This window comes from Pecten maximus, chromosome 2 (genome assembly GCF_902652985.1).
Source record: "Pecten maximus chromosome 2, xPecMax1.1, whole genome shotgun sequence".
NCBI classification, from domain to species: Eukaryota; Metazoa; Mollusca; class Bivalvia; order Pectinida; family Pectinidae; genus Pecten; species Pecten maximus.
This window is the reverse complement of record NC_047016.1, coordinates 30,915,410-30,936,601: the sequence shown is the minus strand read 5'-3', so window position 1 is coordinate 30,936,601 and position 21,192 is coordinate 30,915,410. Positions and strand designations below refer to the sequence as shown.

General features: G+C 35.9%; 1 protein-coding gene across 1 annotated transcript in view; it reads left to right on the top strand.

The window, feature by feature from the left end:
* LOC117321770 (molybdenum cofactor sulfurase 3-like) overlaps positions 1-21,192 on the top strand; it is a 62,158-nt gene that overhangs the window by 19,430 nt on the left and 21,536 nt on the right.

Sequence of the window (21,192 nt, the reverse complement as noted above, 5' to 3'; positions counted from 1 at the left end):
AGGAGAAATTCTCCAACAACTAACGTCCTGCAGAGTTCAAAAAGATGCTTTGTTTCATCGCTTGGTTCCATATTTGTTACATATTTAAGTGATATTTTATACCGACTTTTATTAATAAAGATTTGTAGCAGTTCTAGGGTACAAATCTGCTGTAATATAGAAGGAGTACCAGTTGACTGGAGTGCTGTACATTTTCTGAATCATACTACTGTTTGTACTTGGATCCAAAATGGTGGAACTGTGATACAAATCAATCATCTTGCAAATATGCCTTTTGTAAAAACAAGATGTGAAGTCTTCGTTGGCTTATAGAATTATATAAATCAAATAAATATATTATGGAACTTTTCGGGCATAGATTTAAGGCTGTTTTCTAGAGTTTTCTCCTAGTTAAAAAGAAAATATCAATTTTTGTATTTGAAGCATCCATTTTGTAGAGATGTCAACCATCTTGGAAATGTACGTTTGAGCTTCCACTTGCATTCCATGATATGGTAGTGAACATATTCATGAAAACTAGTAAGAATCTGATAAAGAAACACACAGTAAATATGTTCTGATTAATTTTCTGACCCATAGACAAAAATCAATTAGAATAACATTCTCAAATCTCCTACTTAGATCCATTGTCTCACTTGCAAAGAAAAGCTGTGAAAGCATGACTATGGTGTTAGTTTTCCAATAGCATTGGCAATGTCAACATTCCACTTTAAATATTTTGTTTTTAGATCTGTTACTCAAAAAGTGTAAGTCCAACTTTAACTAAATTTGTTTGTATGACTTGTCGTACTTATAAATCTGATACTGTTGTGATATACCAAAGCCAACTACACCTAAGCTACTAGCCTGAAGAAAATGTCTCATATTAGCTAGGCTGGGCATCATAAGTAAGATGTTCAAAACTAACGTATCCAGTGTGAATTACTGTACCTCAGAGGTTCCATTGAATCCTTAGAGAGGATAGGAAAAGGGATCTCTATTACATATTGATCATATATGAATTCTGAAAGCATTTTTTTATTTGAAACAGGGAATAAATTTCAGGAAATTAGGCTCTAAACTTTTAATCTAGAACTTAACTTGAAAGGAAACATTTCAGAATGCTTTAATTAAGAACATATTTAATGTTTGAAATTTCCATGCATTCATGAGAAGAAGATGTTAAGTCCCTATAATGATGTATCGTAACATCCATGTGACGTGTAAAATGCCTGTTCTTAATCACTAATAATGGCTTTACTGTCTTTGCCTTCAAACATTTTCCTTGACTTCAGCTTGTTTTGGAAGCATTCACCTTCTTTGCACTTTTGAGTTATCTTTTGCAATTGAAGTATTTGATTTTTACCTATTCAAAATTAAAAAAAAAAAAAAGCTGTTTATTTTTTTCAACATATGAAATTGATGTTATTTGATTTTCTGGGTTTTTTGGGGGTTTTTTGGGTTTTTTTTTCCCCCCCATGCAGTTTAAACTCTCACATCAGTTATATAGCCATTTAAAATAAAACTAGTTTGAAGAGAATTAAAATTGAACAAAGAAAAAAATAGTTGGGAACATGATATACTTTGTAATTGTAGCTTCTTTGAAACAAATCATCCTTAATTTTAGGATAAGGCTTTAAACAATACACATTCAATGGTACAGAAATGAATGCCTGGCATGGATTGGCTAATTACGAGGTCAGGGCCTATTGCTGGGTAAATACGGTAACTAGCTTTGACCAGATATATTTTTGCTCTTTTAAAATGACAAAGGAAGACGAAAGATGAAAGTTTGATGGAGATAAAGGAGATAATTGCAGGTTCAAACGAAATTTTAGTTTGAAAAGAAAAGTGTCCCTGTATCAGCTGTTCCTCTTATCTGATGTATCTGATGCTGAGCTAATTAGCAGGTATGATAAGTACACAGGTATGTGGCCACCTCTGACAGCTAATCAATAATACCTGTGTAAGGACGAGAGACAACATCACTTGTACTTTAGTGAAACGGTTCAAGGGATGTTCATAAAGCTGAGGATTAGGATCAATGTATCGTATACAAAGCAAAATCAGTATATCAGCATTACAATAGAGATAACAATATTTCTGTAGGGATATGGGTATTACTAGGGAGATATGGACATTACTAGAGATATAGGCATGACTAGACAGATATGGGCATGACTAGACAGATATAGGCATGACTAGACAGATATAGGCATGACTAGACAGATATGGGCATCACTTGGTAGATATAGGCATGACTAGACATATATAGGCATGACTAGACAGACATGGGCATGGCTAGACAGATATAGGCATGACTAGACAGATATGGGCATGACTAGACATATATAGGCATGACTAGACAGATATAGGCATGACTAGACAGATATGGGCATCACTTGGTAGATATAGGCATGACTAGACATATATAGGCATGACTAGACAGATATGGGCATGACTAGACAGACATGGGCATGACTAGACAGATATGGGCATGACTAGACAGATATAGGCATGACTTGACAGATATGGGCATGACTAGACAGATATGGGCATCACTTGGTAGATATAGGCATGACTAGACAGATATGGGCATGACTAGACAGACATGGGCATGACTAGACAGATATAGGCATGACTAGACAGATATGGGCATGACTAGACAGATATGGGCATCACTTGGTAGATATAGGCATGACTAGACATATATAGGCATGACTAGACATATATAGGCATGACTAGACAGATATAGGCATGACTAGACAGATATGGGCATGACTAGACAGATATGGGCATCACTTGGTAGATATAGGCATGACTAGACATATATAGGCATGACTAGACATATATAGGCATGACTAGACATATATAGGCATGACTAGACATATATAGGCATGACTAGACAGATATAGGCATGACTAGACAGATATAGGCATGACTAGACAGATATAGGCATGACTAGACAGATATAGGCATGACTAGACATATATAGGCATGACTAGACAGATATAGGCATGACTAGACAGATATAGGCATGACTAGACAGATATAGGCATGACTAGACAGATATAGGCATGACTAGACAGATATGGGCATGACTAGACAGATATGGGCATCACTTGGTAGATATAGGCATGACTAGACATATATAGGCATGACTAGACATATATAGGCATGACTAGACAGATATAGGCATGACTAGACAGATATAGGCATGACTAGACAGATATGGGCATGACTAGACAGATATAGGCATGACTAGACATATATAGGCATGACTAGACATATATAGGCATGACTAGACAGATATAGGCATGACTAGACAGATATAGGCATGACTAGACAGATATAGGCATGACTAGACAGATATGGGCATGACTAGACATATATAGGCATGACTAGACAGATATGGGCATGACTAGACAGATATAGGCATGACTAGACAGATATGGGCATGACTAGACATATATAGGCATGACTAGACAGATATGGGCATGACTAGACAGATATGGGCATGACTAGACATATATAGGCATGACTAGACAGATATAGGCATGACTAGACATATATAGGCATGACTAGACAGATATGGGCATGACTAGACAGATATAGGCATGACTAGACAGATATAGGCATGACTAGACAGATATAGGCATGACTAGACATATATAGGCATGACTAGACAGATATGGGCATGACTAGACAGATATAGGCATGACTAGACAGATATAGGCATGACTAGACAGACATGGGCATGGCTAGACAGATATGGGCATCACTTGGTAGATATAGGCATGACTAGACAGATATAGGCATGACTAGACAGATATGGGCATGACTAGACAGATATGGGCATCACTAGACAGATATGGGCATCACTAGATAGATATGGGCATCACTAGATAGATATGGGCATCACTAGGTAGATATATGGGCATCACTAGATAGATATGGGGATCACTTGGTAGATATGGGCATCACTTGGTAGATATGGGAATCACTAGGTAGATATGGGCATCACTTGGTAGATATGGGAATCACTAGGTAGATATGGGCATCACTAGACAGATATGGGCATCACTAGATAGATATGGGCATCACTAGATAGATATGGGCATCACTAGGTAGATATGGGCATCACTAGATAGATATGGGCATCATTAGGTAGATATGGGCATCACTAGGTAGATATGGGAATCACTAGGTAGATATGGGCATCACTAGACAGATATGGGCATCACTACATAGATATGGGCATCACTAGGTAGATATGGGCATCACTAGGTAGATATATGGGCATCACTAGGTAGATATGGGCATCACTAGATAGATATGGGCAGTACTAGATAGATATGGGCATCACTAGGTAGATATGGGCATCACTAGATAGATATGGGCATCATTAGGTAGATATGGGCATCACTAGGTAGATATGGGAATCACTAGGTAGATATGGGCATCACTAGACAGATATGGGCATCACTAGATAGATATGGGCATCACTTGGTAGATATGGGCATCACTAGGTAGATATATGGGCATCACTAGGTAGATATGGGCATCACTAGATAGATATGGGCAGTACTAGATAGATATGGGCATCACTAGGTAGATATGGGCATCACTAGGTAGATATGGGCTTCACTAGGTAGATATGGGCATCACTAGATAGATATGGGAATCACTAGGTAGATATGGGCATCACTTGGTAGATATGGGAATCACTAGGTAGATATGGGCATCACTTGGTAGATATGGGAATCACTAGGTAGATATGGGCATCACTAGGTAGATATGGGCAGTACTAGATAGATATGGGCAGTACTAGATAGATATGGGCATCACTTGGTAGATATGGGAATCACTAGATAGATATGGGCATCACTAGGTATATATGGGCATCACTAGATAGATATGGGCAGTACTAGATATATATATGGGAATCACTAGGTAGATATGGGCAGCACTAGATAGATATGGGCAGCACTAGAGAGCAATGGATATTACTGATACTAGGAGGGAATATTGACATTACTACAGGAATATGGACATTACTATGGTGATATGGACATTACTACCGGACTATGGACATTACTATGGAGATATTGACATCACTACAGGACTATTGACATAACTATGGTGATATGGACATCACTACAGGACTATGGACATTACTATGGTAATATGGACATCACGACAGGACTATGGACATTACTATGGTGATATTGACATTACTGCAGGACTATGGACATCACTACAGGACTATTGACATAACTATGGTGATATGGACATCACTACAGGACTATGTACATTACTATGGTGATATTGACATCACTACAGGACTATGGACATTACTATGGTGATATGGACATCACGACAGGACTATGGACATTACTATGGTGATATTGACATTACTGCAGGACTATGGACATCACTACAGGACTATTGACATAACTATGGTGATATGGACATCACTACAGGACTATGGACATTACTATGGTGATATTGACATCACTACAGGACTATTGACATTACTATGGTGATATGGACATCACTACAGGACTATGGACATTACTATGGTGATATTGACATTACTACAGGACTATGGACATTACTATGGTGATTTTGACATCACTACAGGACTATGGACATTACTATGGTGATATTGACATCACTACAGGACTATGGACATTACTATGGTGATATGGACATCACTACAGGACTATGGACATTACTATGGTGATATTGACATCACTACAGGACTATGGACATAACTATGGAGATATTGACATTACTACAGGACTATGGACATTACTATGGAGATATTTACATTACTACAGGACTATGGACATTACTATGGAGATATTGACATTACTACAGGACTATGGACATTACTATGGAGATATTGACATTACTACAGGACTATGGACATTACTATGGAGATATGGACATTACTACAGGAATATTGACATCACTATGGGAATATGGACATAACTAAAGGAATATTGACATCACTATGGGAATATGTTGCTATGGAAATCACTAAGGAGGTAATGATTTAACTTTATTGAGATGGACATTAATGGGTGATATGAAACCTAATATGATGATATTGGCATCACTTTAGTGATATTGACATCACTATAGTGATATGAACATCACTTAATGGGGATACTAACATCACTACAAGTACGTATACAACAGGGAAATGGACACCAGTACAGCGGTGTTAATATTTGTCGACATTGACACACGTACAAGCTAGCTAGGGTACTAACTTATAAGCACAGATGAAATTACTTGATCCAGACATCAACTTCACACACCTTATAAAAATCCTATTTGTAAAAATAAATCTATTGTTTTTACATAAATGTCATTCTAAGATTTTATACCCTAAGTGGCTTCAGAACCGACAGACATGCAAAATCCTGGCTAATCATGTTGTACTGTTCTCAAGTAGTATGAGAGTAATGTTGATGTCTAGCTTTGTCATAAGTCATTAACACAAAGGCCTGTCACTCTACATTGTTCTGCCTGTATCTTATTCCATATAAAAATCTGCCCTTCAGTCCATCCAACTTTTATGGGAAGATTTCAGAAGACGTTTAACACTTCCCAGAGTTCAGAATTATGACTTAATAGTTGCGTTTCCACACCATTTATGACAGTTTATGTGTGGGCCAATGGAACAACCAGCCCTCATATGCTTTACTCTGAGCATAATCACTTCTCATCATTGTTAATGGAAAGCTTTGAAATCAAATTCTCAAGTATAACTAGCCGTGAAATGTTCTCATCAATCGGAAAAGTCTCCATGTCTGATTAATCTCCAGGGAGAATTCCGTTAGTTGTTATGCTGTCCTTGACACTAGCTGGTTGATGCTGAGTTATATTCCGGAGACAGTCCCCATGGTTTTGCAGAAAATAAAAATTGCTCACAATTAAATTACAAAATAATGACGAATGCATTTTTGTTCACTGCTTTTTTAATCCCCTAATTAGGTTCTTGTTAATTTCGAAGAGAAATGGAGAATTTTATAATATCTGTCTGAGAAGGAATGGTGAATAAAGTTTTAAAAGATAATTAAAGAATGCAATATTTTTTTTTATTTTATCTCACCTAAAGTCCAAAGGACCAAGTGAGTTCACTAAGTTTATGCCATGATGCGGTGTCCGTCTGTATGTGTGACACCAAGTTTTCCTTCAACAACTTCTTAAAAACCAAAAGCCACAAAATCATAATTTTTGACTTGTAGGTTCCTGGAATGAAGCAGCACAAAGTTTACAAAAAGAAATGCCCTGTGCTTAATTAAAACAATTAAACCATGTCTAGTAATAAGCCCACCCTGATTTACTGGTTCAGTTCATTAGACAGATTATATTTTCTTCGTCTAGTAATAAGCCCACCCTGATCTACTGGTTCAGTTCATTGGACAGATTATATTTTCTTCGTCTAGTAATAAGCCAACCCTGATCTACTGGTTCGGTTCATTAGACAGATTATATTTTCTTCGTCTAGTAATAAGCCAACCCTAAACTAATGGTTCAGTTCATTGGACAGATTTTATTTTCTTAATTGTCTTGCAATAAGCCCACCCTAAACTACCGGTTCAGTTTATTAGACAGATTTTATTTCCTTGTCTTGAAATAAGCCCACCCGTAATCAACTTGACTTTATGTTGGTTCCCATGGTCTATTAATTATTACACCACCCCATTCTATGCAATACATGGCAGGGTCACCTGGTTCAATATTATGTTTTTATCCCGTCTGTCGTCCGATGAGGGACACAAATCTCACATGACAATGATATCCTTTAGACCCAACGCCTGTCTGTTACACATTGTCATCGCTCCAACAGTTGTTCAATATCATGGATTCCAAGACATCTCGTTCTTTCATTTTTGAAAAATGAATTACTACATGTGATGTAAGTCTAAGACTAAATCTACAATCTACACTGCACGAATTTGCTTTAAAATTTTGGCAATGCAAAAAAATCATGAATAAATGACAGTAATTTGAAACGTGAATTTCAGGGATAATAATTTGTTATCTGTAGAACTAGATTCCTAATCATGGTATCCATAATAAGAATTCTTCTATTTCCTTTGTTTAAGCTAGCTATATAGACACATTGTTTCATTAGGTGTTATGATGGATGTAAAGATTTAAATGTGAAAAATGCTCACTTAAGTTCCAAACACTCATTTCGTGAGATAAAAGTTGTTTTACATGACATAGCCAGAATTTTACTCTTTGTTAGGAATGAGCATGCTCATACATTAAACGTTATACATTACGAGCCAGGCAGCACGAATAACTCGGATGAACATGTAACGACTTGTCAAAGCACTTACTGTCAGGCAAACCTGTCAGGTCCTACTGTCTTTAAATTCTTCCTCAATTCACTATTTGGCAGATATGCTTGGTGTTTCTTTTGTTAAGATGGAATTTACAGATTCTCTGAATTTCTAGAATCAAAGTGTCGTCTGCTTTACCTTTCTTGATAAAATGGAGAAGACATTTGTTTTTAGAATGATTAAATTCTGGTATTGCCAGACATGGCTAAGTCCCAGAGGTTTTTCCCTGTACTTTTAGATGTTATCGACATCGTTCATCTGAAAATTTGTGTTATAAAATGTCATTGCTGGACCTTGACATGTCGTCATGGCAACATGTTATAGCTGGACACCAGGTGTCACTGCTTCACTTGGAACCATTAATTGCTGTTACACAGCATTTGCAATTCAGTGAACAAGCTTTTAAAAAATCAGAGTTTCCAAGCTGAAGGAACGTATGCTCTTTTTTTCTCTTAAACACTGCTCTACCAGCATATATTTTAAGAGAGTATGTTGCATTTTATCTTAACAGCTTTCCTACAATTGTGTACATTCTCTTCAGCTTATCAGAGGCTTATCTTTACTGTTTTATATACAACTACCAAGGTTTCCATTTGAAAGCATTTTGGGCATCAGTGTTTGACACATAATAGAATGGGCCTTACATGATACCATTTAATTAATTACAAAAATTAATTAATTTCATATTTAAGACAGATAGAATCTTTACTTGAATGAGGATTCAATGAAGTGACACAAACCCAAAGAATCGTAAATTACATTATTTTTATTTCATTACCAGAGAATGTAAAAAGATAAACAACACACGGTTTTGAGAGATGCAGGTTGATGAAAACCATGGGAAAGTTTATGGACGACATCAGGATCCCATTTAGAAATGTTCTATTTCCTTCTGAGAGTCAGACGTGTTCGATGTTTGTTGAACTGCCCAGTGGTTTGTTGTCATCTCTCTAGTTCTATTTTTCAGAATGTGGCTTAATCCGATCTTCTCGCCTCGTTTGTGACATCACGAATGAAGCACTACCAATGCTCCAAGGTCAAGGTCACAGTTTAAGGTCACTTTTTTATTGTTATATACAGAGCAAAGTCATTTCTCAATGGCTGCTGGAAATATTTTAATTAAAGTGTACAGAAACCTGCATCTATAATGAAAAACTGTCTGTTATTTATGAACCTCTGTATAAAGGCCACTTTTGTGTCATACCAGTTTGGTAAAGACAAGGACAACTATTTGTTTGTATCAGTTTCATTTTGACATATTAGTATTTAATGAACACCTGGTAGATGTAAGTAAACTGACCCTTATTCAAAGTCATAGGGGTGAAATTTGATAAAAGACAGAAACTGTGGGTCTTTTGGTTAACTGAATGCAGAATATCATCAAAGAAGTGCATATCAGGTGAGCAATGCAGGCCCATTGGACCTTTTTTTTGTTTTAACAAAATGTAGCTTTTGTTTTATAATCTAAAGGAATGTTTTAACCACATCTTGCTTTTGGGTTTGTTCTATGTTGTTATTTAATAGCCAATACTAGCATTTCGTTCACGATTCTGTGTAATTAAAGGTAGCCAGATCATGTTGTTGGTTCACTATCTATTTGACCTCTGTTACAAAATCTTGCATTATAGCTGTATATTTTGTTGCAATTGGCATCTTCACATCACCTCATTCTGAGGAGAACACAAATACTTTTAGTAGGAAGTATCATTCCTGATTGTTTATGGGTTGTGTCTTGGTATTCGTACTAAAAACTGGCTTCGGTACAGTAAAGACGTCATGTCCCTACCACAAACAATTGTCACTCCCCTCTCGACCAGCAGTTCTTGGAGAAGTGACAGGGCTCGCTCTCTCAGCTACTGAAATTAATATCTTGCTAAATACTTCAGTTTTTAACAGCAAAGTGTATTATAATCTTAAAATGACTTCTTTTATTTAGTTGAGGGCCATCTCAGTTTTTCTTCTTTACCCAACACATTCAAGTAAACAGGGATTAAATGTGTAAAAATATGCAAAACATTTCTTTCTTAGTTGATAGTCGGCCTGTTTCTTGCTGTGGTGTCCAACAAATGATCCTGTCCAATAATTATGGGCACATTATAGCATTAGGGACAAATCTGTTGAAAACTTGAACAACTGCTTATAATAGTGACATCCAGTCTGCAGTTTACATGGTAGAGAACTATTTAAAGTTGAGTTTGTTTACCTGAATGACAAATTTCAATGGCTTCTGTCACCTGATTTGTTAACTTTAAAACTTTATTCACCCAAAACAAGACCACAGAAAATCAGTTTCTGTCTCATTTTCGGTTTACAAGTCTGGTTGCTACATCTGTCACACCGTCAGACATGGAATTCTTGTCTGTTCTGATACAGCAAGGTATGTACATGCTTATGATTTACTCATCACAGGGAACATCTTTATGATATATTCTCGACACTGTTGCAGAGTTCTGGCTTTGCCAGCTTTCAACAACTTGCTCAGGACATGTGTTAGTACAACACATGACAATTAATATATAATACTGCAGATAAGTAATTGGCTGGGAATTTCAGGTTGTGACCAAAATGTTAAGTTTAGTTCTGGTGGAATTATGATTATGGAGTAACAGGTAAATTTCATTTTTGGGGGAATTACAGTTCTTGTGCAACAGGTTAAATTTAATTCTGGGGGAATTACAGTATTGACAAACATGAAGTTTAGTTTTGTTAAGAGATATTTACTACTGGTAGAACAGATTATTAATCCTCACAACATCACCACACTACTACAATTACTGTAAATGTAGATTTCATTCCTAGTCGTACATGTATTTATATCTAAAATGTATATTTGAAGGATGGACAGGTACTTTATCCTTATCTACAAAACATAAAGATGTCAGATACAGATGAGAAAACCAATTGTATCAGAACATGAAATAGATTTTCATTGTTAATCAAATTAAAATGTTTCTGAACATTCTGGCAAATATCCTTGTACAAATTTTAACAAAGCTGAATTCTGCATTTAAGTTGCTACGTCATAAAAGCGAGTTAAATATTTAGCCTACCTTAGTTTGAACCATTTTTGGGAGAGGCAGTTCAAAATTTGGACAATATTTGAAATATAGCTTAAATTAGAGTATTTTTCCATAAATATGAAATATCCAGGTGAGCGATGCATGCCCTCTTGGCCTCTTGTTATTTAGTACCAAAAGGTAAATACTTAATGATATAATCAAACCTTCAAAAGTATGATCTTCTGATTTTATCTCTGAAGTTTAAAATAATAAAAAAAAGATTAATAGCATCCTGTAGAAATCCTATTGTATTCTGCCTCTATATTTGGTACGTAACTTTCGGTCCGATAAGTAATCATTATTTAAGGATGTTATGGTGGTGTTAACAAGATATAATTCTACATACAATGGATGCTATGTTAACACTGCAGCATCATTAAGATGACAAGACTTTGGACAACGGGATTCTGTATAATATGATTTACTCTACAGCAAATAGGAGTTATTTCCCCTTATCACTTTGGATTATAGAGTAAACATGGTGTATATGGTGAGAGATTTGTTTTGTCTGTTGCTGGGGGGTATCTTGTTCTCGGTTTGAAGCTTGTCTTCTTCATAATGTGTCTTGTCTCCACTTAGACGGAGAATTTTACTCCAGCTTTTCCTCGTATTAACTTATCTCACAACATCAGTTATGACAGAGCCTCAGTTTGAATTAGACGGTTGCTGTTGGCCAATTCATTAAGATTAAGTTTTTTAGTGTTTTTGAGACTTGATGTGTTGCTGTGTGGATTTACATAGTTAATGTTAATTTATACCTGTATTTTGAAAATGACTATTCTGGTCTTAAGATACTTTTTCCCAGGAGATGTTTTTATTGACTTTGACTTAAAAACTGTCAAACTCTTGAAAACTTTTCAAAAACAGATTAAATATGACAAAATAAACATGCTTGTTTAGATTTGTGTGTTTTGACATCTTTGTTACAAAGTATGTACAGTATGAGAAGTGTGCGTATGTTGGTAGGTGGGTAGAGACCTCAGCTGTAGATGCTTAGAGTTTTACATAATTAACATTGGCAGTATACATACTGTTGTGTAGAACAGGTCTTGTCAGCCTAACAGAAGCCTCTGAACTTTAATGACTGTAGCATGTTAATTCTTGGTTTACAACTATTGTAATTGTTCATGTGAATTGATTGTAGAAAAATTGTGTGTATGTTATCGAAACTTGTCTGATTTAAATATGGCAGTGACCTCACAGTACATGTTAAGAAGCTTGCTAGAACGTAGAATATATATATGCATGGGAAGTTATTAAATTCCAAAAACTAGCATTCGTATTGAAGAATTTTGGCATGTGTCAGGATATCTGATTCATTATATAATCTTATGGAATGTGCTAGGAAGTAGTTTAATGTGGAAAATCAGAGTTAAAAAAAAATGTATTATGTAATGACATTCTTAGGTGAAGGTCATGGGCCATGTCAAGGTCACCGGAGTTACTGCTATTAATTAATTTTAAGATTTATTTAATATTTAAGAGAAATAATAAGTAGGACACACAAGCATCAATCAAAATTACAGCAATGTGGAGTATACTCTTACCGTGAACATGTCTTCAGAGTTATTTTTATATCATTATATAAAATATGTATGTCTTGTACATATGTATATATGTGTACACAGTTTCACAAGGGTGAAGATTTATACTTTTCACTTAAAAATAGATAGGAAATCTAAAAGAAAAACTTATTAAGGTCAATTGGATACCGACATTACGATATAAAGGAAGTTACAGAGTGATCTTTATTTCTATGAGGCCCCGTTACAAAACTTACGATATCATTAATTTTATATGAACATGGTATATAAAACCCACTCACAAATTCCAAAACCTCATTTTCTTATAAATCTCATTCCACTGTGGGAGACCGTTTGACAAGTTCCTCGTCTAATAGGGAATTGAAAATGAGATTAGTGGGGTTCGGTTCAGACATGGAATAGCCGCTGTTAGGCTAAAAGAGTTTGCCAGTAATGGTCCAAGATGTTAAGGTTGTTCAGAAACTCCACCTGATCACAAATACTAGGGCAATTTTTTCAGACTTATTTGAGAGACAGTATCATTTGATTTTCCCCACCCAGTCTTTTTGGTAAAAGATATTTTAAGATTATTTTTTTCTCCATTGTGGTATATCCAGATTGAAGTATTTACATATCTACACCCTAATAAAGCTTACCAGTAATATTGGTTCTGTTGGTGAATTTGGAGAAGAGATTTACTGCTTTGAATATAATCATGTTCTTTGCTCTGGTAAAATATATTGATATAATATAATTTCCTTCCGTGAGAATATGATATATTTCTAACTGAACGACTGTTGATTGCTTTAATATTCCATTGGAAATATTGGATTTACAAAAAAAAAAAAAAAAGTGAATCTTGTAACAGGCTCTATCAATAAGAATGAGACTTTTAATCTGGATCTTTTTGATATGCCTAAACTTTCAGACTAAGGGGAGATAACCTCGACAATTCTTCTCTCAGTGTATTTGATCCTCAGGTTATCTGAAATGAAAAAAGGAAATGATTTAGGATCCTTTTAATGGCGTAATCTTTATTTTTTCATTTTATTTTGCAATATTGTAGGATGAATTTTTCTTGAAATTCTCCTGGTCTGTAATTTAAGTGGATGAAAATTTACTGTCATACTGTAAACCTACATATTTTAGTGGTTATCGTATTTTAGATATTTCTTTTCGCACTGGAACCATTCCACTACATTATGGTTGGTTGCCTTAGACATAGTTCATCTACATTGGTTTCTATGGCAATCATTGTTGGTGCGCTAATTCACCATTCCGCTACAGTACACCTAATTAGGTACGTTTATAGTACTACATGACTTCAAACATAGAAATAAGATGTTGGTGTATCACTGAGTAAGAGGGCAATCATATGATAGTACCATTGGGGCATACATGTGTAGTTTAATTTACAACGACTTTTCAAAAGTTGAAAAAAAAGCTTTCTAAAGTTTTAGTAAATCAGTTAAGAAGGTAAATATTTTTTTAGAAAATAGGATCATTGTACATAATGAAATGTTAGATATACAAAATGTCAAAATACTCTGATGTCAGATTATACAGCATTTCAGAATACTCATGCTTTGATGTCAGATTATACAATATGTCAAAATACTCTGATGTCAGGTTATACAGGATACAATCAATTTTCAATGGAGGGAGGGGGGGTATATGACAACAATGCTCTCAATTAAAAAATCGGACCATAGATAGAACCATCATGTTAGGTCACTCTTTTAGTACACAATCATATCAGTTGTTCATTAAAGTGACTTCTCAGGTTCTGGAATAGCTACTGATCTCTGAAAATGGCCTTTACACAGGTAATTAGATAGAGTGTCAACTCCTGTACAAAGGTAGGAATAAATTTAGCCAATCTGTTAATGTCTGCTGCTCTGGGAGTCTTTAACGCGTGACTAATGGAGTCAGAGGCCACGACTGTGAGTGCCATTTGCCTGGTCTCTACTAGTATTTTGTGTTTGTGCCAAGGTAAATGAAGACATTTTTGCTTGCGTAAGAGAAATCATTATCCTGCTATTAGTGAAAAAAAATGGAGGGGGAGGGGGGAGCTGAGAAACAGATATTTCATGTCAATGGAGGCTAGGGGAGATAATTGGCAGCCATTTTATGTGCTGTGCTTGAAACAAGAATGTCCCTCATAGGAACTTTCTCTGATAATTCACGAGCACTTGGCATCTTTTGTTACACAAATGATGGTGTTTTAAACGTAAGAACTTCCATCCAGCATTTCCCTGGGGAACAAAGCATTCCTTAGACGTACTCACATTGTAGCACACATACTTTTTTGTTTATCTTAATAAGCCAAGAATGGGTAGTTTCTCCGAGTGAGTACAACACAGACTGTGAGTCTACATCACCATTTAGAGTACCACACAGACTGTGTGTCTACATCATCATTTAGAGTACCACACAGACTGTGTGTCTACATCATCATTTAGAGTACCACACAGACTGTGAGTCTACATCATCATTTAGAGTACCACACAGACTGTGTGTCTATATCATCATTTAGAGTACCACACAGACTGTGTGTCTACATCATCATTTAGAGTACCACACAGACTGTGTGTCTACATCATCATTTAGAGTACCACACAGACTGTCTACATCATCATTTAGAGTACCACACAGACTGTGTGTGTCTACATCATCATTTAGAGTACCACACAGACTGTCTACATCATCATTTAGAGTACCACACAGACTGTGTGTGTCTACATCATCATTTAGAGTACCACACAGACTGTGTGTGTCTACATCATCATTTAGAGTACCACACAGACTGTGTGTGTCTACATCACCATTTAGAGTACCACACAGACTGTGTGTGTCTACATCATCATTTAGAGTACAACACAGACTGTGTGTCTACATCATCATTTAGAGTACCACACAGACTGTGTGTCTATATCATCATTTAGAGTACCACACAGACTGTGTGTCTACATCATCATTTAGAGTACCACACAGACTGTGTGTCTACATCATCATTAAGAGTACCACACAGACTGTGTGTGTCTACATCATCATTTAGAGTACCACACAGACTGTCTACATCATCATTTAGAGTACCACACAGACTGTCTACATAATCATTTAGAGTACCACACAGACTGTGTGTCTACATCATCATTTAGAGTACCACACAGACTGTGTGTCTACATCATCATTTAGAGTACCACACAGACTGTGTGTGTCTACATCACCATTTAGAGTACCACACAGACTGTCTACATCATCATTTAGAGTACCACACAGACTGTGTGTCTACATCATCATTTAGAGTACCACACAGACTGTGTGTCTACATCATCATTTAGACTACCACACAGACTGTGTGTCTACATCATCATTTAGAGTACCACACAGACTGTGTGTCTACATCATCATTTAGAGTACCACACAGACTGTCTACATCATCATTTAGAGTACCACACAGACTGTGTGTCTACATCACCATTTAGAGTACCACACAGACTGTGTGTGTCTACATCATCATTTAGAGTACCACACAGACTGTGTGTCTACATCACCATTTAGAGTACCACACAGACTGTGTGTCTACATCACCATTTAGAGTACCACACAGACTGTCTACATCACCATTTAGAGTACCACACAGATTGTGTGTCTACATCACCATTTAGAGTACCACACAGACTGTGTGTCTACATCATCATTTAGAGTACCACACAGACTGTGTGTCTACATCACCATTTAGAGTACCACACAGACTGTGTGTGTCTACATCATCATTTAGAGTACCACACAGACTGTGTCTACATCATCATTTAGAGTACCACACAGACTGTGTGTCTACATCATCATTTAGAGTACCACACAGATTGTGTGTCTACATCACCATTTAGAGTACCACACAGACTGTGTGTGTCTACATCATCATTTAGAGTACCACACAGACTGTGTGTCTACATCATCATTGAGAGTACCACACAGACTGTGTGTCTACATCATCATTTAGAGTACCACACAGACTGTGTGTCTACATCATCATTTAGTGTACCACACAGACTGTGTGTCTATATCATCATTTAGAGTACCACACAGACTGTCTACATCATCATTTAGAGTACCACACAGTTGGTGTGTCTACATCATCATTAGAGTACCACACAGACTGTGTGTCTACATCATCATTTAGAGTACCACACAGACTGTCTACATCATCATTTAGAGTACCACACAGACTGTCTACATCATCATTTAGAGTACCACAAAGACTGTGTGTCTACATCATCATTTAGAGTACCACACAGACTGTCTACATCATCATTTAGAGTACCACACAGACTGTGTCTACATCATCATTTAGAGTACCACACAGACTGTGTGTCTATATCATTTAGAGTACCACACAGACTGTGTGTCTACATCATCATTTAGAGTACCACACAGACTGTGTGTCTATATCATCATTTAGAGTACCACACAGATTGTGTGTCTACATCACCATTTAGAGTACCACACAGACTGTGTGTCTACATCATCATTTAGAGTACCACACAGACTGTGTGTCTACATCATCATTTAGAGTACCACACAGACTATGTGTGTCTACATCATCATTTAGAGTACCACACAGACTGTGTGTCTACATCACCATTTAGAGTACCACACAGACTGTGTGTCTACATCAGAGTGCCTTTTGTGTCTTTTTTCTGGGTACTCTGGTTTTCTCCCTTTATAAGACCCCTTGCAAACTTCCAGCTGAGCCAACAAGGGTGATGAATATAGGTTGATATCACTTATTTCACAATTGTTTTAAACTTGGTAAAGTTTTTTTTGAAATGTAACTAAGGGAAACAACATCTATCAATTTGTCATTGTTATGTATATATGTCTAAGGAGAACTTACCATATTCACCTCAACTAACGCCCTTCCCTCTATAAGCGCACTTTCTCTTTCCTGTGATGATATTGAAATTGTGTAAATGCCCCTTTGTGTACAACTTCCGAATAAGTCATATTACTTACATTTTACATGTAGAGACTTACGTTTGGTTATCAAACTTTTTTTCTTACTAACTTTTTAAACTTTTTGTCTATAACATAGATTTAGTTACCTTAATAAGTTCCCCCTCTGTAACTATTTTTTAAGCACCCTGGGCACTAATTACAGTGAATACGGTACTTGTTATAAATTGATTATTGGTGAATACATAGCTAGATAATTCAACCTAAACAGCATTGTTCTGTGGTGAGTTAGAAAGCTGTGACTGTTTATTTAAGTAAAAATAAGATGAAGTTGAGGTCGTCTGATAAATGTTTCTCGTGGAAAAAAGACCTTACCAGTAAATGTAGATGTTACTTCCGAGACCTCCAGTACTACGTTGTTGGTAGAGCATTCCTAAGGTGATCTATGTGGCATTCCTCTTTGCATTTCTGCACGGTAGTCTTCCTTAATGCAGAGAGATACAGCACAATATCCCGGAAATGTTGGGAATGTTTTTTTTTTTCTGAGTTGTCATCCCTACATTGTGTGTTAGCCTATTGTGTGTTCATCGTCTTTGTTGGTGGTTCATATCGTATTGTTAAGTACCAAGAACAGTTTGAGTAAGAAAGAGGTTGATATAATCAGGGATGTAAAAACAGTCTTATTCTGTTGATCGAGAGAGAGATATAAAAAGGCTTTTAAGAATATAATTGTAAGAACGAAAAGGGGGGATATTAATCTTGTAAGCATGATCTCTAAAAGAAGGATCGAAGGATCTTTTCATCAGAAGCTTGTACACTTGTATATCAAAAGCTTCACAAAAACTCAAATATGAAGAAAAAATAATAAATTGATAAATGAAAATTTGGTATATATTCAAATATGTTTGCAATATTTTTTTCTTCCTTTTCATTAATTTTTGTTTACCTGGTATTTGCATTTTTTTTTTTTTTATTTTTTTTTTTTTTTTTTTTTAAGCTTTGATGTTTTTTTTGGTGGGTGGGGGGAGGGGGGGGTTGGGTTGTAAGGTTCTTGTATTTCTTTTTTTGGGAGGGGAGGGGGAGGTAGGGCGTGGGAGAGGGGTCCCTAATGATTTTCTCACTTTAATTCTATTATATATACAGGTAGTGTTAAACCCTCATTTTCCCACTTATTGAGAATTTTACATTTAATCTGTGAAAACCTTCAGTATTGCTCTGAAAGAATTCAATGAGAAACAATTTAATCCATCACAAAAGGAAGAACTGTTGAGTTGATAAATTTCTGAGATTTACCCGTGTATATCTATAGGTATGGAATTGAGACTCATATTGATTCTGTATTGGAACAAAGCAAACTTTCCCAAAAGTTCATGAACTCGTGATGGAGGAATCCTCCCCGAAGAGAGAGTTCATAGAAAGGTCACAGAAAGGTCACAGAAAGGTCATAGACATTGGACAAGATCAATATCTACAGTGGAATAACAGATTAACTTGACTTCACACAATTGTACATTTACCCTTATCATTGTCATTACTTACCTCCTGGGATTTTTTCTACAACAAAACACAATTTTTGCTTTAATTTGTTTTTTCCAAAGGGGTATACTAGGCGATCCTTTTGATACTTGGCGATCCTTTTGTTACAGTTTTCAGTACTCTCACAATATTCAGGATATAATGTATATATTCCTGCTTTCACCGAAACTGGGGATATTAATTTGGGTTTGTCAATCTGTCTGTCCAGCCAGCCAGCCAGCCGGCCACTGGTCTGTCACACTTATTTCTGTGCAATAACTGCAACAAATGTTAACAGAGTTTTTTTTAAACTTGGTAAAAGAGTTGAATGCCTTAGGGCTCAGCCAGTTTTTATTGCTATTTTTGCAGAACTGTATTTTGCAGAGTTATGGCCCCTTGATTAACTGAAAACATTTTGTTACTGCCATTTCAAAGACATAATTGAAAGAAGTGCTTACAGATTTTCTTCGAACCTGATAACAAGGTTAAATGCCTTAAGAAGTCAGCCAAATTTTATACACTTTTGCAGGACTTTATTTGACAGAGTTATGGCCCCTTAATTAACTGAAAATGTCATTTTCTGCCGTTTCTGTGAAATAACTGGAAGAGATGTTGACAGATTTTCTTCAACATTGATAACAAGGAGGGAAATGAAGAGAAAAAGAAGAGAAAACATGGGTATAGCATATGGAAGCGACTTTCAGATCAATAACAAATCTTATATCATTTCCTAGATGAAAATCTATGTTTTGGGTCAGATTGACTGGAACTTCAAAAATCTTATCAAGACCCAGATTTGATTGAATCAAATACTCTTCATGGATGGAAAGGTCTTAAGGTGATTTATCGAAATTGTAAATTTCACTGCCCATAGATTTTCATGTTTCTCCATGAAATGGTGCTATATAAACTTAACTATAGTTTATGTAAGAAAAACATAATTTAATGGAAATGATTCAAAATTGGTTAGAATTATGAGGAGGGGCGAAACTATACTACTTAATATACAGGAACTGTTTAGAAATACATTGTAAATACATATAAGATAGGAGTTAAATGTTTAAGACTTAGACAGGTGATCATAAAGGCCCATGGGCCTCTTGTTATTTGTTTGGGGTTTTTTTTTGGTTTTTTTTTTCAATCTGTGGTAATCAATCTGAATTACATAATGTAATAAATTTGAATTCCAGACCTTAATCCAAATTAAAACTAATAATTTTCTCTATAATATCATGCTGGTCACCCAGTATTTAGATGTCCTTTATTGAAGCAGATCACATGCCACATTTACTGGATCACACGAAAGCTTGCATGCTACACAAGAATCAATAGGACTTAATCCAGATCACAACAATGCTTGTATTTTTTTTCTTTCCATCATTGCTGTAATAAGGGAAAAAATATAGTGCCGCTAGTGTATGAAACCCATAGTGATTACTAACCAATTACTTATCACAAGCTAGATGGGTGTGCGAGGATCAGTGGTCTGCTTGGTCGAAATCAATAAAATCTATACTGCAATTTCTCTCCTCCAGGGCAGGAGACTTCCATGTGATTCAATTCCTATGCACCAGATTGGAAAATCTTCTCCGACTGAAATCAGATCATTTTCTTTCAGTGTTGTTAATTAAATGTATTTGTACTGTTTGAATATTTTTTGTCTAGAAATATTATCTAAACCGTTAAAAAAAGTTGACGTCTAAGAACGACATAAGCTGACTAGAGTCGACTATCTATAATCTACATTAGCTGAGTCAACTATCTATAATCTACATAAGCTGACTAGAG